Here is a 25353-nt window from a genome sequence, read left to right on the forward strand (position 1 = left end):
GTCCTTTCTTATAAAAACAAGGAAATGTATGTGTGACTTTTCTTACTCACTTTCTTATTTACACACAGAAAAAAATTATTGATCATCTTCCCTTATTAGCTTTTCTAAGTAACAATATCAGTTCAGTTCAGTTTAGTTCAGTCACTCAGTCGTGTCTGACTCTTTGTGACCCCATGGACTGCAGCACACCAGGCCTCCCTGTCCATCACCAACTCCTGGAGTTTACCAAACTCATGTCCATTGAGTCGGTGATGCCATCCAACCATCTCATCCTCTGTCGCCCCCTTCTCCTCCCTCCTGAGCTACTGCTTAGTGGTCCAATTATTTGTTGACTCATTAGAGCTGTTTGTGAAGGCTGTAAATCTGCTCACATGTTTGCTTCATAGCACAGTCATGCCTTCAGCGTCCCCCAAATGCACTCCCCCCAAATGAACTATGCACCATTGCCACCACTGTAGGCAGAATCTCTCTAACATCCAAGTCTGATTCGGTTATTCTGATTGAAAGCACATCAGTGATTTCCTGTTGTGTAGGAGACAGAACTCAAGATTATTTGTAGGGACACAGAAGTCCTTTCACAATATGATCCCTGTTTTACTCATTCAGTCTCTTCCCCCACAATGGTGCTATGAGCCCCAGCTTCAGCCTCATCGTGATACCCACACACCTGCATTTATCATGCTGTTTCATGCTGACCTGCAGAGATTGTATTTTCTGTTTCTGATTTCCTTACCCTTCTTAGACAAAAATCCCTTTATGAGTCACACCCAGAAAAATCACTGTGAGGATGCTGTTCCTGACTGCTCAATATTGAGTTGCCATCTAAAATCTGTCTTGACTTCTCTTCAGATAAGCCTGTGCTTAAGTTACAACATCTACCAGATTGCTTTAAATTTAATTCACATTCTGTCTCTCTCTTACTATTTACCCTTCATTTAGATCAGGGAAACAATATTAATTATGTATGTTATCTCCAGGGCTTGGTACATAGTAGATACATGAAAAAAGACTCAATTAATAATTCAAGGGTAGAGATTAGGATATTTTTTAATTGAATTGAATGGAAATGAAATGAACAGAAAAATGCTCTTCCAGGAAGTTAAGCTTCATTCCTCTGCATCAATTATCAAAATGACCTTGGATTTTTTTCCTACGGTCTGTTTGGTAATCCAATTTAAAATTTAGGCCCAAATATTTTAAAATTTTAGTTTATCAGAAAAATATACTTAGAACACAAAATAAGATCCACAGTAGACTGAGATAAAAACGTCAATTAAATCTACCGTAGGATTATTTTAGAGCTTGTATCATCAAATCAGAACATTATTACAACAAATAGCCAAAGCTTGTGTTATTATTTCTAAGGTCATAACCTCAAGACTTCAAGTTTAACAATCAACTTCAAAGGCAAAATTGGATTTATCTCTTGGAAAAATTGGGAATGTTTTTCATTTCTTTTATGTGGCTAGCTAGCTAAGTCGCTTCAGTCGCGTCTGACTCTGCGCGACCCCATAGACGGCAACCCACCAGGCTCCGCCATCCCTAGGATTCTCCAGGCAAGAACACTGGAGTGGGGTTGCCATTTCCTTCTCCAATGCATGAAAGTGAAAAGTGAAAGTGAAGTCACTCAGTCGTGTCCGACTCTTAGCGACCCCATGGACTGCAGTCTACCCAGCTCCTCCATCCATGGGATTTTCCAGGTAAGAGTACTGGAGTGGGGTGCCACTGCCTTCTCCTTTTATGCGGCTAGTATAACCCTAAAAGCAAAACCTAAACAAAACTTGAAAAAGAATTCTGAAGCTCTGACAAGTGAAAAGCTTGTCAGTCTCCACTCCCTCCCTAGCACTAAGAGCTGGGCAAACTGAAACCCTTTTGCTGGAAACCGGGAGAACCGGGGTTGGGACAATTCATGCCCAGACCTCTGGAGGGCTGGGTTTATCCAGAGTCATGGCTGAGCTGAGTTGGCCTGGATCTAAAGCCCCTGAAGCATCAATGTAAAATGATCATCTTGAGGAGCATTTTTTCATAAGTTTATGCCTTATGTGCCTATGCGTGCATGTTCAGTCATGTCTGACTCTTGCAACCCTATGGACTATAGCCTGCCAGGCTCCTATGTCCATGTGATTCTCCGGGCAAGAATAGTGTAGTGGATTGCCATTCCCTTCTCCAGGAATCTTCCAACCCAGGGATCAAACCCATGTGTTTACCACTGTGCCACCTGGGAAGCCCCTAGAAATCTATGCTTTATTTCACTAAATAAATCTTAAGATTCTTGGGTAAAAGACTCCCTTTTCTGTTCTTGTATAAGTTTTCAATGTAAGGCTTTCAAAACAGGCTCCATTACATATATTAAATGGAATGGATATTCAAGAATTTAACTTCAGTCTCTTCATTTCATAGGTCAGCCAGCTGAACAGATCTAAGAATTTATAGGACCAGGGAACAATGACACCAGAATGTTAGCAAAATCACTTTCAAATCTGATCCACTGGGTCTGTGTAATCAGCACTTGGTGTTCAGAGGTACTGAGAACCTCCATGGGAATTGAAGATGATTTTCTGACAAAGGTCAGGAGATGGGGTCAGCCATGGCCGATAAACACACGCTTTACTGCTCTTTATACAGGATTAGAGGTGTTACAAAGGATCAGCTACTCAACTCCATCCAGACGAGGAGTTTCCTGGGGTGCCGGAAGCCTGAGGAGAAGGGACCCTTTCAGGTTGATGAGGGAGTCTTCCCAGGGCAAACCTCCACCTGCTGTTCCCACTTAGGCCTCCATTCATGCATGAGGTCTGCAAAGACACATCAGAATCCAAGTGAGCCTGTCTATGAAACAAAGACTCAGAGAATCGCCCTGAGGTTGCCCAGTGGGGAGGAGGTGGATTGGGAGGTTGGGGTTGGCAGATGCAGAACAGTGTATTCAGGAGGGATAAGCAACAAGGTCCTACTGTTTAGAACAGGGACTATATTCAATATTCTGTGGTAAAATGTAATGAAAGAATATAAAAAGGGATATGTGTCTGTATACTTTTGTAACTGATTTCCTTGGTGGCTCAGTGGGTAAAGAATCCGCCTGCAATGCAGGAGATTGCCTGCAATGCAGGAGACCTGGGTTCAACCCCTGGGTTCAACCCCTGGGTTGGGAAGATCCCCTGGAGGAGGTGGTGGCAACTACCCACTCCATTATTCCTGCCTGGGAAATCCCATGGCCAGTGGAGCCTGGCGGGCTTCAGTCCATGGGGTTGCAAAGAGTCAGACACAATTTAGCAACTAAACCACCACCAGTATATGTATATAACTGAATCACTTTGTTGTACAGCAGAAATGAATACAACACTGTAAATCAAATGCCCTTCAATTAAAAAGTAATTAATTAAAAGGCAAAAAAATGAGAAATCTCAAAAAAGAATCCTGTGTTTCAAAGTATATGTGCACCTGAGGAAAATAATGAGATATTGAAAGCAAACATCAGTTTTCTGTTAATCCCAGAATGAAAATCTGAAAAACAAGTCAGGCTCACTCTCATGTGCTGATTCCCACCCTAGTTGTGGACGAACCACGAACAGCCAGTTTGAACTAGACAGACAACAGTCACTTCACGTTGGCAGGTCGTTAGGACTTGGGGCCCAGAAAGCCAGGCCACCACGCGGGGTGCTGAACCAGCCACAGCCCACTGCGGGAATCTCTCTGTGGCTGAAGGTGCCCCCCTAAAGTCTGACATCTGCCTGTAGACGCAAGCTCCAGGGCCTAGACTGATGAAGCCCATTTTCACATCAGCAGGGAGAGGAGCCTCGGAGGGGCACCGCCAGCCACGGGCCTCATGGGGGCCCTGCCTCGTGGACATGGGGGCACCAGAGCGGGGAAAAGGCAAGGAAGGCGGTAACTGTCTTCAAGACGCCACACTCTATCCTCATTAAAACTGTGCCCACAGTGAACTCTGCGTGAAGACCAATAATTCATGAACTCAACTATTAACATAAATGCTTTAACCTCCTGTGAATATCCGAAGGGAATAGACATCCCTAAACAGTTTCCATTTGCTGGACCCACCCTAGTTTTCTCCCACTGCCCTTTGAGCAGGGGTGGGACGGCTAGCCTCTTCATCTTGATGGTAGAAGTACCTATGGAGACAGCAGGTTAATGAAATCAGTTGTCAAACAGATCCTTCAGGCACCCCTTAATGAATTTATTCTCACGTCACTATCACTATTTAAACTGGTGTTTAAACAATGATAAATAGGTTTCTCGGCCATCATTATAATAGAGGCTTTGCTCATCAAGACAGGGATCAGGGCATCTTTCTTAACTTCAAATGTGGATAATTGGTTTTAGAACAATCCACATGGTGCTAGTCTGTAAACTGGGTTGTTTCCAGAAATTGGGGCAAATGTATTTTCACTTTTCACTTGGATGTTCTGGTTTCATCCACTCTTAGTGTGATATGGAGGAACTCTCAATGTCTTTCACATCATTTATGGCTTGACCTGTAAAATGGGAGTAACACGCAGCCATTACAGACCTTGAGGCATATATTGGACAGGCCAACATCTGTGAGGTGCTCTTTGCGTCCCAGAGCACAGGTGGGTGACATCCCCCGTTAGCGCTCACAGGGGCTTTTAGAAGCACGAGCATCAGTGGCAACCTAAGAAATCCACTTTCAAAACAGACTCACATGCAAATCAAACTAGAGTGAGGTATCCTCTCAGTCCTGCCAGAACAGCCACGACCAAAGAGTCTACAAGCAAGGAATGCTGCAGGGGGCACGGAGAAAAAGGAGCCCTCCTACGCTATTGGTCGGAATGACAGTTGGTGCAGCGCCGTGGAGAAAGTTATGGAGGTTCCTTACAAAACTAAACTTGAGCTGCCGTGTGACCCAGCAAACCCACTTCCGGGACAAAACTCCAATTAGAAAGGAAGCGTGTGCACCAGTGTTCATTGCAGCACTATTCACAATGGCCAAGACGTGGAGACAGGCTGAAGGCCCATCGACAGAGGAACGGATGATAGGATGTGGTACACGTGTGCAGTGGATACTGTTCACCCACCAAATGATGAAAGAATGCCATTAGAAGCAGCACGGAGAAGCCTAGAGACTATCATACTGACTGATGCAAGCCAGACAGAGAGAGAGAAATGCCATATATCACCTACATGTGGAATCTGAAAGAAAAAAAAACATACAAATGAACTTATTTGCAAAAAGAAATAGATCCACAGACCTACAAAACAAACTTAAGGTTACTGAAAGGGAAAGTGGGGGGGATTAATTAGGAGGCTGTGATTAACATTTACACACTGTGATATACAAAATGGATAACCAACAAGGACCTACTGTATAGCACAGGGAACTCTGTCCAGTATTTTATAATAACCTATAAGGGAAAAGAATCTGAAAACGAGCATGTGTTAGAGCATGGTAGAAGGTGACTGAAAAGTGAGTCACACAAGGAACAACTGGAGAGGCAGCAAGTGTGGTTTTGAAAGGGGACCCAAGCCTATTGGGGAGATCCCATCATCCCATCTCAACGCTTGAGGTGTGAGCCATGGGGAGTGGGCCAGGAACCCAATGGCGTGAGGGTGCCGTGCCAAGGAAAGATGCTGGAAGCCACAGGAGGACATGTTTTGGGTGAGTACATGAATGACTGTCTAAACCTTACAGTCACCCAGAACATGCTGCCTTTGAAGGTGGTGATGCCTCTGTCACTGGAAATGCTCTATCCGAGAAAGTGTAAGTTCTCAGGAACCCGGGGGAAAGGCATTCCTATATCAGCTGGAATCTTGTACTACAGGACCTCTTAGGTCCCTTCCAGAAACACCAGATTATAAGGTCAGTTAATGCCATGTGGGACTTCCCTGGTGGCTCAGATGGTAAAGAATCCACCTGCAAGGCGGGAGACTCAGGTTCCATCCCTAGGTCAGGAAGATTCCCTGGAGAAGGGCACGGAAACCGTTGGAGAATTCTTGCTTGGACAATTCCATAGACAGAGGAGCCTGGCATGCTACAGTCCATGGGGTCACAGAGAGCTGGATACAACTGAGCGACTAACACTTCCACTTTCAATGCCATGTGAGCATAGAAGTACGTGGTCCCTATTTTAGAGCTATGTCACATTTCAGTATGACTTCAAGGTTACAAAAAAGTATTTTATTATTATGAATCACCATTTAAGCTTTACCTTTCATCTCAAATTACTGGTACATATTAATTACATCTTTTAATACAAAAAGGGCTTCCTTTGTGGCTCAGTTGGTTAAGAATTCACCTGCAATGCTGGAGACCTGGGTTCAATCCCTGGATTGGGAAGATCCCCTGGAGAAGGGAAAGGCTTCAGTATTCTGGCCTGGATAGTCCAAGGGGTAGCAAAGAATTGGACATGAATGAGTGACTTTCACTTTAATACAAAATGTGTATCTTATGATGTAAATAGTATTAATTCATATTTCCAACAACTTTAAAAATACTTTATAAGTAAAATATTTATTATCTAAAAGGTCAACATGTTATAGCATACAGATGACAACTCTTGCTATGACAGATATTTAGGTTTCCTGTAAACTTTCTCTGGTTTATCTTATTTAGGATCTGGGACAACATTAGGGTTCAGGAGAAATGAACATTCATTCTTCTCAGGGCCCCTTATAACATGCACTGTGACATGATGTGGAGGCTCTCTATAATTCTGAACATAAACGGAAATAAAACTAATGTAATGGGAATAGCTAAGTTAAAGAAATCAGTAAAATCTTCTGGAAAAAATAAAGTTATCTTGATCTTATCAGAAACATTGGACTTTGCAGAATACGCACTTTGTAGTAGGCCTTCTTGTCCTGTTACTAGGGGTACCATGTTGTGAAGTTGGGCCAATGACAATGGATAAAAATCTTACTTTAAATTTTATATAATTACCTCTTTATGCTGCAAAAAAGGAAGAAATCTTTTCATGTTTCTCCTGTGCATCCTGCCTCCCTCAGTTTTATTCACAACACAGTTTGAATCTTGATGAATCTAACACAAAAACTATACAGATAAACACCTCCAAATGAATAGCACAGAGAAGATGGAAATGTTCCCTCCTAATGAGCCGTGTTACGAGGACAATGTTCTGAGCCCTGCTGAACAACACCCTGGGAACCACAGGCTGAAAATGAGTCTGCTCGTGGGTTCAGACAGAAATCGAGAGCGGGAGGGGTCCTGACACCCCTAGCGGGGTGACTCTGACATTCAGACTGCAGTGTGCCTCATCACCAGCCTGAATGGTGTGTGAGCTGCTGCACACAACCCATGGGAACTAGAGCATCACATGAGCCCGATTCTCTGTCATGTGTAAGAAAATTACAGTGTACCTGCTTACCCAGCCAAGGGGAAAATCTGAGTCCCTTTCAGATTATACAAAAGTAGATATTTGTATTATGAGTACTTGGGGAGATGGTTCTTGGAAAAAAAAAAAAGTCAGAGTCACAAAGTTAATGGATTTTGTGAAATGGTAGGAGCAGGAAGCAAGAGTCAGGACAGTGTCTGGACGCAGGTAGGGCAGACGTGACTCAGTAACATGACTGATGAAGATTCGGTGGCAAGTTTCAGAATCTCAGCCCTGAGGAGACCTGAGCGCACGGGGCAGGTACACATGCAGGTCAACCTGATCAGAAAACGGGCCAGACCCGCCTGCCCACAGGGCCCCCGCTCCACCGTCTCCCCACAGATCCCTCTCATGGCCCGGAGGGGAGGGATGGAGCCTCCCAGCCTCTCCTGGGGCTCATGCACTAGGACAGCATCCGTGAGCATCCTCCCGCCAGCATGGGGGGTGTGGAGACTCCCCCGACCCTTGACACGGGTGCTCCACACATCACCAGAGACGTCTCCCTGGACACATGGCACATTCGCCCTAGAAACACAGGGGAGGCGTCTCACAGAACCCACTCGCTTGTCTCACCTCACAGAGCAGCAAGGATGGTGCAGGGGGAACCAACCACCCAACATCGTGAAACTTAGAAGACACAAAATCTGTCGGCTCTAAATTATACAGAAGTGAAGTGAAGTGAAGTGAAGTCGCTCAGTCGTGTCTGATTCTTGTGACCCCGTGGACTGTAGCCTACCAGGCTCCTCTGTCTATGGGATTTTCCAGGCAAGAATGCTGGAGTGGGGTGCCATTTCCTTCTCCAGGAGATCTTCCCGGCCCAGGGATTGAACTCGGGTCTCCCACACTGCAGGCAGACGCTTTACTGTCTGAGCCACCGGGGAAGTCCAGAAGAGCTATTGAAACAGAGAGACCAGTGTGTGCTCATCAGTCCCCAAGGAAGTCTGGGGACACTCCAACGGGGTGAAGAAGAGGGCAGGGGACTTCAGAAATTCCCATGACCAACACACCCAGAGACCGGCACCTCTAGGGAACTCTGAGGATGGGATCCCTTAGTAGGGTCAAGATCCAGTGAGAGGAGCAGGTAGACGATGCCAGGCTGTCCTGGCTGGTACCAGGAAGCACCAGTGATCACACACCTGCTGAGAGTTAGGGAGGGCAGAGGCCTTGGGAGGCTGGTGGGGCCCCAGAGTCAGAGGGGAGCAGCGACATCACAGGAGCTCCAAACCGCAAGGCCGCAGTGCTGCCCGGGCACGGGCCCCTCCTGTCACAGGGGCAAGCAGCATCCTTGGTGCTTTAGAGAAAACTGTGTTCTGATCCAAAGGAGTTTGTCCCAGGGTCGCAGGGAGCGCCAGCCACGGTGCCGAGAGCGAGAACCCCACAATAACCTCCATGGGGCTTGAGAGGCCTTGGCAAAGTATAACCCCTCTTGATGAAAAAAATGAAGTATCAAAGGAACTATTGAATTCCACTTTTATATATACACGCAACAACCGAAACGCCAGAGACTTCCTGTGGAATCAAAGGAAATATTGCCACTCAGCCCAGGAGAAAGTCAAGGACAGCCAGCATCCCATCAATGTCCACTGCAAGTGTTTACTAGAGCAGTTAGGCAGAGAAGGAGCCTCAGGTATGCAAACCAGAAATAAGAAGTAAACATACCCCTACTTGCAGACATTGATGCAAACACCACCCAAAGAGTCAGGCACGACTGAAGCCACTTAGCAGGCACACATATATCACTTATATGCAGAATCTTTAAAAAAAAAAAAGACACAAATGAACTTATTCACAAAACAGAAATAGACCCACAGACAGAAAACAAATTTACATTGCCAAAGGGGAAATCAGGGTGGGGGGCAATAAACTAGGGGTTTGGGGTTGATAGATATACACACACTACTCTACATAAAATAAATAACCAACAAGGACCTACTGTATAACACAAGGAATAACACTCAATATTTTGCATCTGAACTTATAAAAGTATCTGAAAAAGAATATATATATGTATGCATAACTGAGTCACTGTGGTGTACACATGAAGCAAACACAACACTGTCAATCTACTATACCTCAATAAAAATACCATCAGAATATGAAGCCCTAGAGAAAATGTAAAAGAAGAAACAAAAATCTGCACTAGAGTTCATCCTTCAGTCCTGGTACATTTCATATGACATAAATTCAATCATCTCTGATAGAGTCTGTGTTTACAGGACTGAAAATTAAAGAATGAGAATCTTAGGATGTATGTTGTCCTGGTGACCCCATTATTACATACAAAACACACCTGAAAGTATGAGAACCTTCCATATAAATTAAGAACAGTTTAGAAGACAACACATTTCAGAATTAATTCACATCCTGGTCCTATTCTGCCCCGATGCCCTCTCCTGGGTCCTTGGGCAAATTCACATTAGTCTTTTCCAGGAAGCAGAAATTTAACTAAATCAAAATGAAAGACCTGGAGCTGGTGCCAGGGGTTCAATAAAGTGAGGGACACTCTCTGTAACACCAAGGCTTTAAAAGCTGCAAACTAGGTCCAGAACGGCTGTCAGCAAAGGTGACTGGTGGTCATGACACACAGGGGGCTCTCTGCGCGTACAGACCCTGGCCTCTGGGCCAGGCTGGTGACCGGAACAGGCTGGAGGGAAGGCTGACACCCGTCCTTGTCCCCTTGCACGCAGTCAGCCTTCCTGACCTGAGGGAGATGCATGAGGAAATTGTGGTACTCCCCTGAGAAATCAGGAGCAGAGGACTTCAGAACCCCCACTTTCTCTCTGTCACCACCAGCCCTGTCTTAGTCCTTCCTTCCCAGACTGAGCCATGCATGTCCAGTCTGCCTCTGAGCCATCTGCAGGGGCTGAGTAAAACTTGAAACACAGAGGAAAGCACAGCAAACCAGGGCCTTCCCCAGAGACCAAACAATTCTGCCAGAAGCACTGGAGGTTCTCACTTGTCTTCCCTAAATGTCAAAGGGAAAAATAGCAAATAAAGAAATAGGTTTGTGGGATCATAGGAACTGTGATTTCATAGCAATAGTGAAGGACTATTCAGCTGAGGACTAAAGGGTTGGGAAGCAGTCAGAAACACAGCCCTCCCTCGGAGGGAGGGAAGGAAGGATGAAGGAAAGAAGAAGGGAAGGAGGAGTGAAGGAAGGAAATTTAAAAATGGAGATTATGAATTTTTAAATGTTTCTGGGAAACTGGTTGGTGACTCACTTCAGCTTGCAGGATTGGCTGCGGGGGACCTGAACTGTAATGTCTTAAAGGAGCTGTCATGATGTCAAAGAAGACACAATGGTCTTGGAATCAGACACTCTGGACTCAAACCCTTTAGAAGAAGTAGGAGGATCATTTCTCTAATTTTCTCCGCAACCAGCAATTTGGTGTTTGTGCGCTTGCAGTTAGTGTCTAACAACAGGATTTTCGAGTTGCAATACTGATTTTCAGCTACATGTCAGCTTGGCTGCCTTTTGGACCGACAGTTCCCCCTCCATGCCAATGGGCCAGTATCCCCAGTAATAAGAACCCACACCAGTCAGAAACAGCGGCCACTTCTTCCTGGACTCCAGAGCTTTTTACCCACCCAAAGAAAATTCAGGACCCTTTAAATCTTAACCTTTTCTTGAAAGTTAAGCTAAATGAAAAAAGCTCACCCAGAACCATTTTTTTACAAAGGAAGTCAGGAGGAAGTTTGGGATACAGTTGACTTTTGGTTACCATGGTAACTACTGCTAGCATCTCTCTTAATTTAAAGCAGTAGCTCAGAGGAAAATCACTCACAAGTGTAGTTATTAACAACACAGAAGGAGCCCACTTGCACCTTTCCATTTAGTGCCCTTATCATTCCTGCCATACTGACAGGTTTTTCCATCCTAACCGACATCTAGAGAATACACTCTGAAAACAAGGACTCTGTAATCTAGCTGTTAGCTTTTAGAATGGGAAAAGAATGATCAAATTTGGCTTTGTCTGGCAAAGTCACAAAGAGGACCAGACCTTATTAGGCTGTCAGATCTGACCTCTATTCTCAGGAAACCAAAATTATAAGCAACCTTATCTTTGGGAACTTATCATGACATAATTGACAGTCCCAGGATAATTCTGTCAATAAGTGTTTTCTGAGATATAAACTTCATCTCCTGGTAAAAAAGGAAAATCAAAAAATAATTTCCTCAACTGCTTTTGCTTGGAATTTAAGTTTTTCTATTTATGCTCTTGTCATGATCATCCTCCTATTACTTACCCATCCTCATTTGTCCCCCTGGTTAGAGGAGAGCATCCTGTGGAATGAAAGGGGTGGGGGGTGTCTTTTCTCTGCTGGTCTCCATCCAACCTGTGGCCAGATGCCCATTTCAAATCTCAGGTCAGCCGCTAACCAGCAACATGACCTTCCTCAAGCTTCTGAACTTGCCTATTCCCAGGGGTTTTCTTAGGAAAATGTGGATGGTGATACAGCACGTGGCACAGAGAGCTGTGACGAGGACGAGCTGACATAGGTAAACTCCTTTCAAAAAGCATCTGGCACCAGCCAACCCCGGGGCCGAGGCACGGCATCAGCACGGAAGAGCCAAAGGACCAGGAATCACCTGGAAACTGACACGGAGTGAAGTGCAGTGCTGACGTGTGAGGAGAAGGTCGATACGGTGGACTGGACACATGGGGGTGGGCGCCTCCCTGGGTGGGGGGCAGCAGAGACGCCCAAGGGGGTCCAAGCGAGGGGAGCCCGTGGACAGACCTGCCTCCTGAGCCCACCGCTGTGGCCACGACCGAGAGGGTGGTTCTGCTGTGGACGCAGCAGGCAGGCGGGGTGGGGCGGGGTGGGGAGGGATGGGGGGCGGGGTGGGGAGGGATGGGGGGCGGGGACTATAGATTAAAGGGTTGTTTATCCATTTGTCAGACAACTAGCGATTGTCTGCTTTGTGACAGGACGGACAGAGCAGGAGAGAGGACAGACTCCCTCCCATGTTTCCATGGGAGGTGATCAATTCTCCAAAGGAAAAGTACAAGACCTGTCTGTGACAGGACCACGAGACAGAGGGGTGCTGCTTAAAAAACACCAGGAAAACGTCCCCTGCTTTCTCTTGAGGCCTGCCTTTGTGAGGGGAGGGAGGAGGCGGGGGTCGGTCCCTGGAGAAGAGGACGGTACCGGGTTATAGGCAGACGAACAGTGTGTGAGAAGAACGGAAGGAGTGAGGTCTGAGAATGGCCGAAGCGGTGAAGGAAGAAGGAGCCAATGACCTCTGCAGGGAGCAAGGTCCTGCCACGCAGGGCCCTCTGCAGAGCCCCAGGTGGGTCTGCTCCCTCAGGCAGCTCTCCGCGGGCTTCCGGTCTCCACAGGTCCAGGGCTGCCCCGGAACTGATTCCAAGCACTTCCGGGGCTGTGCCTCCACCCGGGAGTGGTGAGGGGTTAGGGCCGTGGCAAACGGTATGGCAGGAAGCTCCCGGGCTAAGAGCCAGCACGTGGGGCACGGCTGAGGTGACAGACTGCCAGGTGGCACCTCGAGCCTGAATTGGTCCTGGTTGGAGCGAAGACAAGGATGAAGCGGCCGCCTGGTGTCAGATTTAGCGAATCTGATGAAACCGCGTGGGGTGCAAACAGGGAAAGGCTGCAGCTCGGGGCGAAGCATGACATCCAAGCTGTTTTTCCCGTTGATTTTTGCCTTTTTCCCTTTTCCTGGTCCACAAAGTGGCAGCCCTTGGAAATTGGGCTCGGTGAAATCCAAAAGAGCTGAAATGAGTGTTTTCATTTCAAAGGCTTGAACTGACCTTTTCATTACACGAGCTTTAACAACATAAAAAATTAAAAGGTACAACCTAATTGAGTTTCCTTGGTTGCCCTGGAAATCTCCAGTAATGCTTTTTATGTTCAAGCAAGGAACTGCACAATGGAAAATATGACAGAATTATTTTATTATTACAGTTCAAAATTATAAGGAATCACATACCCTTACAATAACCCACTGCAGTAAGATTCAAAACAAAGAGCACGTTTAAACCCTTATGTTGAGAATACAGAAGATTTCCCTTCCAAGATATCTTTAATTAATACTGTACACTACAAATCTATGTTGTTGTTATTTAGCCACTAAGTCCTGTCAGACTCTTTGTGACCCCATGGACTTTAGCCCACCAGGTTCCTCTGTCCATGGGATTTCCCAGGCAAGAATACTAGAGTGGGCTGCCATTTCTTTCTCCAGGGGATCTTCCTGACCCAGAGAGGGAACCCATGTCACCTGCATTGACAGGTGGGTTCTTTACCATTGAGCCACCAGGAAAGCCCTACAAATCTATAGAAGATGCTATACTTTGGTTGGCTCTGCTAGTTTTCAAGTTTTTACAGTTTTTTTTTTTTTTTTAAGAGTTTGATATGAGAAGCTTTTATAATTGAAAGAGAAAGAAGACCTTCAGTTTCATGGACTAAGTCTGTCATTATGTGAATATATCATGTACTATTTTGTATCATTTAATCAACCATTCAGATCAGTCGCTCAGTCGTGTCTGACTCTTTGCGACCCCATGAATCGCAGCACGCCAGGCCTCCCTGTCCATCACCAACTTCCGGAGTTCACTGAGACTCACTTCCATCAAGTCAGTGATGCCATCCAGGCATCTCATCCTCTGCAGTCCCCTTCTCCTCCTGCCCCCAATCCCTCCCAGCATCAGAGTCTTTTCCAATGAGTCAGCTCTTTGCATGAGGTGGCCAAAGTACTGGAGTTTCAGCTTCAGCATCATTCCTTCCAAAGAAATCCCAGGGCTGATCTGCTTCAGAATGGACTGGTGGGATCTCCTTGCAGTCCAAGGGACTCTCAAGAGTCTTCTCCAACACCACAGTTCAAAAGCATCAATTCTTCGGCCCTCAGCCTTCTTCACAGTCCAACTCTCACATCCATACATGACCACAGGAAAAACCATAGCCTTGACTAGACAAACCTTTGTTGGCAAAGTAATGTCTCTGCTTTTGAATATGCTATCTAGGTTGGTCATAACTTTCCTTCCAAGGAGTAAGCGTCTTTTAATTTCATGGCTGCAGTCACCATCTGTAGTGATTATGGAGCCCAGAAAAATAAAGTCTGCCACTGTTTCCACTGTTTCCCCATCTATTTCCCATGAAGTGATGGGACCGGATGCCATGATCTTCGTTTTCTGAATGTTGAGCTTTAAGCCAACTTTTTCACTCTCCACTTTCACTTTCATCAAGAAGCTTTTTAGTTATCCCTATTTCAAAGATAGCAGTATTTTTTATATTTTAAAACAAACATTTTTCTGTTTTCAGTGAGCTAATTTATTATATTTATAACTTTAGGAGAGTCTGGAAGTAACTCATTTCATCAGTTTATTTTTTTAATACACAGAATTAAACTTCATTTAACCCACTATTATATAAAAGACCTTTCAGTACTACTATATATGGTGTATATAGTACATGGAATAATATGTGTAATAGCTTGAAAATTCTCCATCATTCTAAAAAAATTTTTTTTACTGGACTGTAGTTGATTTACAGTGTTAGTTTAGTTCCTGTTGTACAGCAAAGTGAGTCAGTTGTACTATTTACAACAGCCAGGACATGGAAGCAACCAAATGTCCATCAACAGAGAAATGGATAAAGAAGATGTGGTATATATACACAAAAGAACTATTTTAGAACTAGATTTAGATTAAAAACATTAAAGCCCAGATCTGGGATCATTGGTCTATTTCTCCATCATTTTATCCTATTTTACTTTAGTTAATATTTTATTTTGCTTTATTTTATGAAATCTCTTTGGGTTGATGTGTTTCCACTAGACATATGCTTCATATTATTTAAGTGAATTATGATATTTAATATTACTTCTGTGATACTCGCTAAAATACAGAGCAAGTAATACATGTTAACTGAGCCTTCCCAGCATCTGAGCTGACAGTAGCCATACAGTCACAGGTTCTTTCCAGTCAGGTGTCTCTTCCTTTTTCTGCACTAATTACTGGGATCTGAAGGCAATGGCACACCACTCCAGTGCTCTTGCCTGGAAAATCCCTTGGACGTAAAAGCCTGGAAGGCTGCAGTCCACGGGGTTGCTAAGAGTCGGACATGACTGAGCAACTTCACTTTCACTTTGCACTTTCATGCATTGGAGAAGGAAATGGCAACCCACTCCAGTGTTCTTGCCTGGAGAATCCCAGGGACGGGGGAGCCTGGTGGGCTGCCGTCCATGGGGTCACACAGAGTCAGACACGACTGAAGTGACTTAGCAGCAGCAGCAGCAATACTGTCTTATGTATCATTTGTTTCTTTGGACTCTTAGGGAAAACCCCAAATGTAAAATTATGTTGTTTGGGTTGTTTTTTGGCAAATTATTGCATTGATTATGTCACTAAAAACTGAAAACAAAATTTCCTCTCATCCTACACTCACGTGTTTTCCTTAGAATCAGAGTGATACTAGAGATTCAGAAACAATGTTTAATGTGTCGTCGGTTAACATTTGTGAAATAGTCCTCAATGGCTAAATAATATTTTTTTATATAAAGGATTCAGATTTCTGGTTCCACCTAAGACACCACAAGCTCAGCACAGACAATTCCCACCACAGTGAAATGAAAACTATGGACAAAATACAAAAGGTACATTGATAACCGTGTGGCCACAGTCAGTTCAAGTGTTCGGTTTTCTTTCTTCCCTTCATCTCCGGCTTTGACCCAAGCACAGGCTGGCTGAACAGGGATGGCCCGGCAAAGGCTCACAACAAAAACTCCAAGAAAAGACTGTCCTTCTGGACAGAATGTTAAGAAAAACTGGCTCTCAGAGCCACCAGAGAATGTGGAGAGAAATCTTTTCTTCACTCCAGGCCTGCAGACCTGTGACAGGACAGGACCAGAGAAAAACCATCCCTGGAGGAAGGAACTATGGGAAGAATCCCCAGTTCTGTGAAGACCGTGCAGAAGTGAAGTCCGTGTTCTCTCCATTTGCCCTCATCGTCCAGCCTGCAGGCAGGACCAGTCCCACAGAAGAGCATGACTGACGGGAGAAAACTTGGAGACTATTTCTAGCCATCGGGCCAAGGAGAGGAGTCCCTGGAAGTCAGAGAGTGTGGGGGAGACCATAAGAGACCCCTAATTCCACGTAGGAAACAACAAGGTTCCAGACTGTTCCCCAAGCTGCCCGAGTCTGGAACACACCCAGAGGAGCCTGGTGAGGGTGCTGTCAAGGGAGCTGCCTGCGTCTCAGGCAACCCACACGATGCTGGGGGATTGTGGGGCAAACCCCAACAGTATAGCACGGCTTGGAAATAACGCTGATACTAAAGAACCAGGCACAACTTAATCTGGATCAGTCTTAATCTAACTGGGTTGATTACTTGTCAAAACACACAAGTCCGTAGTCTCCGAATTTTTAACAGGGTTCAGGCGCCTCACAATGTTGTGTGTTAATTGTCTAAGTTACAACCGCAAAATGCCCTGACTTGCCAAGGGCTGTGAAATTCTGAACAGTTTTCAGAGGGAAAGACAGTCAAAAATGTCAACCGTCAGATGACCCAGATGGCAGAATGATCAAAGATTTAAAGGAACTCTTATAACCATCCTCCACATCACCTGAAGTGAACAGAAACACAGACATTCTCAATACAGAAGTAGAAATTCAAGAGAGAATGCAATTAAATTTGAGAACTGAGATACACAATAGCTGAAAAATACTTCAAAGAATGGCCTCATTAGAAAAAAGGACTGACTAGACACCAATCAAATGATGAATAGAAATTATCCAATCTGAAGAACAAAGAAGAAAATGAGAAAAGAACGACAGAGACTCAGGTTACAGTAGGACAATAGCAAACATTCTGAATTCTGACACAATATCAAATGTGTCACTGGAACGGGACCCCTCAGAGGGGAGACAGAGATTGGAACAGAAAAATGTACATGGAGAAATAGCAGCTGAGAATTTGTGTGAAAAATATAAATTTTACAGGTTCGAGATAAGCAGAAAAAAGCAAAATAAACCCAAAGAGAAACATGACCAGACATATCAGGAACAAAATTCTGAAAACTAAAGATTAAAAGAAATTCTAGAAACCGGCCAGCGAGGAACAGCATTTTACACATAAGGGGGCAGCAGTCCTGAGGTCTGCAGATTTCCTGTGGGAGATGACAGGATGGTATGTATGAGCAGAATGCAAACCCAGATTTCTACACCCAGAAAACACATCGTCCAGGGATGCAGGGTTGAGACATTGTTCCCAGCAGACCTGCTTTCCTAAAAGAGATGCTAAGGAAAGTCTTCAGTCAGGGGTGAGATAGTCCTGAAGGGGAATTTAGGACTTTGGGAATACAGGAAGAATAGAAATGGAAAATGCCCAGGAAAATGTAATAGATGATATTTCATCTTAGAAGTTATTTAAAATGTATTTAACTGTCTGTAACAAGACAGGGAGTAAGAGATTAAGCAAGGATGGTACTCGGATGCAGTACCATTCCTTCTGGCCATGCCATCTCTCCTGCATCACCATCAGCCTCTGGACAAGATGATATACAGTCAAAAACTAATCAAAAAGAACTGTATCATCAAGAGTCATAAAATACAAAGTTATAAACTGTTACCCAAAGAATTAAAAGATTGGACCTAATATATTAATGGATTAGTTCAATCATACTCTTAAGAAAACACAAGTCTGATGTTACATAACTGTTATTTAGCATCCAAAAAAATAGTCACTTAACACATTTTATGAGTTACATAATAGCCATTATCAAAGCCCAATAAAAAGTCATGTAAATGGTGAAAATTATAGGCCATTAAAATTATTATAATAGGGAAAACGTACAATCTAGATACTTTCCTGTGAACTTAATTCAAACAGGGCTAAAATATCATGGTTTCATTTCCAGGGTTACTTTCTGTTTCAGTATTATAGTCCTTATTATTTGAAAATTAAATGTTACAAATTCAAGCAATTAGTGTTATTGAACATTTTTTGAGAATTTTTTCAAAGTGTATACCATGTACCAAATGTCCTAGAATTCCTGCATGAACATGAATATAAAATTATATTTATTAATGATGGTGAAATCAAAGATTCATACTGTAAGCTTAAAGACAACAAAGGAAACACTGAGGAATCAGGACTTCTCATTCTTTGGGGAGTTTATACTCTGCACTTGCTTTGTGCTGTCAGTCACCATGACTTCGTACAGTCCTACTACATCACTGCTTCTTGTTATTTATCCCACAGCTGACATTCTGCCATGCTCAGGATACATATAATGGGCAACATCTGTATAGTCAAAGCTATGGTCTATCCAGTAGTCATGTATCGATGTGAGAGTTGGACCACAAAGAAGGCTGAGCACCAAAAAATTGATACTTTCAAACTGTGGTGCTGGAGAAGACTCTTGAGAGTCCCCTGGATAGCAAATAGATCAAACCAGTTCATCTTAAAGGAAATCAACCCTGAATATTCTGAACTGATGCTGAAGCTGAACCTCCAATACTTGGGCTACCTGATGTAAAGAGTCAAAATGTTGGAAAAGACCCTGATGCTGAGAAAGTTTGGGGGAAAGACAAGAAGGAGGTGACAGAGGATGAGATGGTTGAATAGCATCACTGACTCAATGGACACATTTTAGTAAGCAGGAAGGACAGGGGAGCCTGGTGTGCTGTAGTCCGTGTGGTCACAAAGAGTCAGATACTAATTAGTGATTGAACAACAACAAAAGGTGGAAACCACTGCTTCAGACACTTTTAAAGCTGAGTCCAAAACAAGAAGGGACAACTGGTGTTATCCACTGCATTCCACAGACCACTCTGGTGTGGGCCATGAAGGAGCCCACACACATCAGTCCACGCCTGCAGAACCTGGTGGAGAAGCAAGCACACACAAAGCCGAGCAGCAACAGCTATAGCCAGGAAACTGAGGCTGGTGACGGAACAGCAGCAATGACTGCTGTCAGCGGTGGGGTCCTGCCTCTGAGCCCTGAACCCGGTGTGGCTGGTGTGGGGCTGGAGGTTCTGGAGACCAGACACGCTGAGAGCTGATGGTATCGTGGCTGCTGCTAAGTCGCTTCAGTCGTGTCCAACTCTGTGGGACCCCATAGACCACAGCCCACCAGGCTCCCCCGTCCCTGGGATTCTCCAGGCAAGAACACTGGAGTGGGTTGCCATTTCCTTCTCCAATGCATGAAAGTGAAAAGTGAAAGTGAAGTCGCTCAGTCGTGTCCGACTCTTCGAAACCCCATGGACTGCACCCCACCAGGCTCCTCCATCCACGGGATTTTCCAGGCAAGAGTACTGGAGTGGGGTGCCATTGTCTTCTCTGACGGCATCGTGGACATTCCTACAACTCTAGTCCCCGCTCTCCCAAAGCCTGGTGGGATCTAGGGAAACCCCAGCGATACGCCTGGAAGCTCTCCAGGGAGCTTAGGGGATTCCATGTGATGATTAACATGGTATCCATAAGTGGGCGTTTGCAGTAACCCAAAGGGAAGGAGATGGACATGAGTAAATGGACAAGAGTTTGGGAAAATTCTGGGAGATAGTGAAGGACAGAGAAGCCTGGCATGTTGCAGTCCGTGGGGTCACGAAGAGAGGACTTAGGAACTGAGTGACAACAACAAAGGGAAGGAGACCAACTAAATGCCCATCACCAATGCAATGAGCAAGTAAATCATGGTTTTTCACAGTGAAATCCTGCATAGCAATTTAAAATGCAGCAACATCAGTAAAATGCAACAACAGAAATTATGTTGCATGAAAGAAGCCAGATGGCAAAGGGCACCTTCTCTACAATCTATCCATCTGAAGATCAAAACCAGCAAAGCCCACGCCATACAGCGGGCACAGCAGTCAGCCGTGAGCAGGGGAGTGACTGCAGAGGGCAGGCGTCTCATTGTGAGAAATGTGCTTTCCCCTGATCCTGGCTCTGATTACACAGCGTCATCTATTTTTGGGGCTTCAGTGAGTTGTACATTTATGTACTGTTTGGTGATATATAATTTTTCAGTAAGAAGCAAAAATTAAATATGTTTTAAATATCCTTATGCAGTTCTTTGGTTCAACTGAAATCTTGCTAAAATGTGATGAAGCCACAGAATCTAAACTTTTCTTTTTATTTTTTTAAACTTTTATTTTTAAATGATATTTTAAATGATACACACTTCTGACATGAAGAAAACAGCTCATGAACCAAAGTAGAACGGTGTGAAAGAACATGTTGAAATGGATGCTGTATTTGCTCTTCAGTATAGTCGGTTCTTGTTCAATGTGAATGTTCTCTTTGTAAGAGACTTAGTGCCCTCAGATCAAGTTATAAAAATCATGTGTTACAGTGGGTGTCTCAACATCATCACCAAATGTCTCAACGTCACAGTGATAAATTTCTTTTGTCTTGCAAGACTGTCAATAGCAAAGGAGTTTTTATACTTTATTAGATAGGATATCAAATAGGGCCCCCAAATTTGAAAATTTCCATAATAAAATGACTAAAAGTGCCAGACTAGTAGTGCCAGAAGAATTCTTAACAGCTCTGCAAAAAAAAATAAATAAAGATTTAATTCAACAGGCCTGATACTATCCATTCTTAGAAAGACCTGCTCAGAAGCTTGGCACCTGGGAACTTCGATGATAAGTAGTCCAAGATCCAGTACAGTATGGGGGCTTCCCAGGTGGCACAGTGGTAAAGAATTGTCTGCCAAAGCAGGAGACGTCAAAGAGGCAGGTTTGATTCCTGGATTGGGACGATCACCTGGCAACCTACTTCAGGGTTCTTTCCTGAAAAAAATTCCATGGACAGAGGAGCCTGGTGGGCTGCAGTCCATGGGCTCACGAAGAGTCAGACACAACTGAGCACAAGCTGATATAAGAATTTCCCTAAATGATGAGAGTAGCTCAGCGTTCCAAGGCTGTTTCTGCAGACAACACGGTGAAGCCTTTGATGGAGGGAACTTCCCCAGAGAGTGTTAATAGTGTAGAATCTAGAAGCTGCAGGACCTGCAGACTGTATCGCATCCTTGCCTGGGCTGTGGCAGCTGAACCCAAAGGCAAGGAGATGGTGCCCTTTTGTAGAGGAGAAGTGGGTGGTGGAGCTCAGACAGGGCTAACACACTCTGGAGACGGGAGGAAGTGAGGGTGGCAGGTCACAGAGCAGAACAGAAGCAGAATGGGGGCTGGCTTCCTGGGGCCCAGAGGAAGGGGCTGCTGGCCGTCGAGGACATGGGGGAGGCAAGCACAGCTGGATTTCTGTGCGTGAAATGCTCTCTGTTGTATGTCTGTCTTCCCGCAGTAACCATAGGGACACTTCCTCAGGTAGCTGACCTTTTATTGGGGGCGGGGGGCTCAGAGAAGAGGACAGGAGAGCTAAATTGGTGTGAACCCGTTAGACATTCATTCTCAATTCTCCTTTTGCTCTTATTTCTGAGCTTCTCAAGAAGCTTTCTGAATAAGCTCTGAGGCTCAAAAGGGTTTTCCTGCAGCCAAAGGAGGCACAGCCCATGGACTCTGAGCCCCCGGGTCATGTGATGGTGCATCTTCACTCTGAGAAGCTGAGCTGGCCTCTGATTATAATAAGTGCTTTTCCACTGAGACAGATGATCCTGAAAGGTATCGTGTGACTGGTAATCATGTGAGCTCCTTGCAAACAAATACGATGAAATTTTGGTTTTGTATCAATATTGCCAGCTTGATTAAATTCTGTCTGCCACTGAGACATGCATTTGCTCTTGTTTGTTAACCAAATCAGAACCCAGAGAAAGGTGCATTAAAGAAGTTAATGAACACCACCCCAGGAGCCCTTTTGGAAGCCAGACTAAAAGCTTTCCCTGACTGGCTATTAGCTGCATACCCCAGCTCCCTAATCGTCAGTCCCTGTGATTCTCTTTGTATAGATTTAGGGTGTGTTCTAAAAAGGACACTCAGTGCCCCCAAAGAATATTTCCTTTCCTGCTACACTGAGTCCTGGCACCTGCAGTGTGCCCCAGAGTCCTGTGGAACAGCCAGGAATAGCTTGATTTCATTAACCTTTTATAGGAAAAATACGACCCTTTGAAAACTGCACTCACAGGTGATTTTTTAAATAGTGATATTTGTGTATGAGCAACTGCACTGGCTTAAGCTGGTTCCTTCACCCAGAAAGAGTGATTACAGAAAACACTGGGATGCTGCTTAGCATCTGTACTTGAATTATGTATGTGAAGTTATGCCAATGACAGGTTCTTAGCATAACGTCCCCCAGGTGCATCCAAATCCTGCATGATTCCCTGGTGGCTCAGGTAAGACTCCGCCTGCAATTTGGGAAACTCAGGGTCAATCTTTGGGTACAGAAGATCCCCTGGAGAAGGAAATGGTAGTCCACTCCAGTATTCTTGCCTGGAGAATCCCATGGACAGAGGAGGCTGGTGGGCTATAGCCCATGGGATCACAAAGAGTCGGACACGACTGAAGTCACCTAGCCTGCACACTTCCACTTGCATGAGGTGTATAAAACAGCCAAATTCATAAAGCAGAGGGAAGAATGGTGATTGCAGGGGCCAAGTAAGAGGGGGAAATGGGGACTTGTTCAAGTGGATATAAAGTTTTAGCTATCCAAGAAGAATGTTATTCATAACTGCCACAAATCGAAGGCAGCCAAGATGTTCTTCAGTAGGTGAAGGAATGGATACATAAACTGGTAAATCCAGACAGTGAAATTTGTGCAGGAATTATTTTTTTATCAAGCCACAAAAAGACATGGGGTAAATTCAGATGCATGTTACTAAGAGGAAGGTGTCCATCTGAAAAGGCTAAGCACTCTATGGCTCCAACTTTTGCCACATAGCATCCTGGAAAAGGCAAAACTAGAGACGGTTGAAGCTATCCTGGATGATGCTGTGACGGTAGATACATGCCAAAACCCACGGAAGTTTCACACCAAGAGTGAACCCTAATGTGCACTGTGGACTTCAGTCAATAATAATATGTCAATGTTGGTCATCAATTATAAACATACCACACCAAGGTGTGTGCTAGTGGCTCAGTCATGTCCAACTCTTTGCGACCCCATGAACTGTAGCCCTCCAGGCTCCGTTGTCCATGGGATTCTCCAGGCAAGAACACTGTGGTGGGTTGCCATGCTCTCCTCCAGGGGATCTTTCTGACCATGTAAAGGTAAGATATTACTCACAGGGCAAACTGTGTGGATGGGGGAGGGTATACATGGGGCCTCAGCAATTTCTGCAGTTTTTCTATAAACCCAAAACTCCTCTGAAAAATAAAGTCTATTAGATTCTCAAAATTTTAAAATGTAGGGTTAACAATAAGAAAAAGAAGACAAAAAATTTTAAGTGCATTTTAGGTTCTATCTTGGTAATTTTATCTTGCATTTCAATACTTCCCACCTAGATCAGGACTCCATGGAGGAAACAGGATGAAATGTGAGAATAAGCGGAGAATGAGCAATAATGTCATGCTCATTGTTTTCAGCATGACAAGTTTAGCTCCTATCAGACTCTGTGAACCATCCGCTGCACTGGTTTAGTTCCCATTTGCCTCTTACTCTTCAGGCTTTTTCTCTAATCCGGGCACCAATGTGACTCAGCAAAGAAAAATATTATAGCAGAACCACACTATTTCATTATATTGAAAGGCCCAATAAATGCTAAGCAATGTTAATCCATTCATCACATAAGTTATGCATTATATATGAATCCCATTTTATGGCAGCCTCTATAACAAAGCTCAATAACTCAACAAAAGCCCCTGGATATTTTAAAAATAAGATCTACTGGGCTGACATTTAAAATTGTCTCATAGTCTCTGAATTATTATGCAAACATTATCTTTGCTTTGGCAATGTGGATGGCTAGATTTATGGATTAACCTTTACAGAGTTTTGGATTTTCACCAAATAATTGGATGAAGTTGAACCAATGCCAGAATTCAACCAGCACAGTGAGGGAAATTTTTAAATAGAGAATGCTTATGAGCAGGGGAGAGTGGTTTTTTGTTTTGAAGAGAGACGGTATTCGGTGCAGTGGGCAGTTGATTCTAGCACAAATGGAAAAGCATTAGAGCCCTGTGTCCACTGTATACAGCTACAGAAATGAACTGTCCAGTTAGTGCAAGCACAAATGAAAAGATTTAAAGGCTTTTCTGGTCATAAATACTGTTTAGGTGATTTATAGGATTTCTGGTTATTATGGAATTCCATGAAGACCCAATGAAACCTAAATCACCAGCCCATCTTTCTGCCACCTCTGGGCTCACTGTTCATTTTGATTCATTTTAGTTGGAGACAGCCTAAGTCAATTGGTCTGTAAGTGCAATTACTTCTCAGATTAATTATTTTTTCTGGGAAGAGCTAAATCTAATAAACTAGAACCTTTTAGGAAATAAGACCTTGCTTGGACTCAGTTCATTTCAGTTCCAAGCTCAGTCGTGCTTGGATGGGAGTAATTAAAACCTGATAAGCTATGAGTTGCACATTTTCGTATACTACCTCTCTCTGCCAATTCTTGGTGGCCTGACCTAGAATTTGGTTTTTTTCAAAGACAGGTGGTGATTTGAGGAGTAGGTTTTTGATCTAGCGACCATATGACTATTCTAAGGGTGCTTTTCTCCTAGGAGTCTGGTTTTGGACTCCAAGGTCACATGTAATGCTGGCAGAAAGCCTCTTTAGCTTCTGCACCAAGGACTATGACCTGGTGCCTTTACCAAAGAGGAAAATAGTGCCCTGTCTTAGAAGTAATACCAGGATGAGTATTAAATATTCTTAAGGGGGACAGGAATACATTAGTTCTTCCAGGGCTTTATTGTTTGCATAATAATCTTCAAACCAATTTTTAAAAGGTATGAAATTTAGAGTGATTATAGAAATTTTATAATAAGCAGTAATACAGCAAAAGCATTAAAATATAACTCAAAAGACAGAAAGTAAGTTTAATACATTCATAAAATGAATACTTACTCAAGAGGGCAGAAATTAAACAACACCAAACATCAAGGTATTTTACAGAATTTTCTGTGTCATTATGGAATTTTAT

The sequence above is a fragment of the Bos grunniens genome, chromosome 24, assembly GCF_055505025.1.
Source record: "Bos grunniens cultivar Pamir isolate PY7600 chromosome 24, Bosgru_T2T1.0, whole genome shotgun sequence".
NCBI classification, from domain to species: domain Eukaryota; kingdom Metazoa; phylum Chordata; class Mammalia; order Artiodactyla; family Bovidae; genus Bos; species Bos grunniens.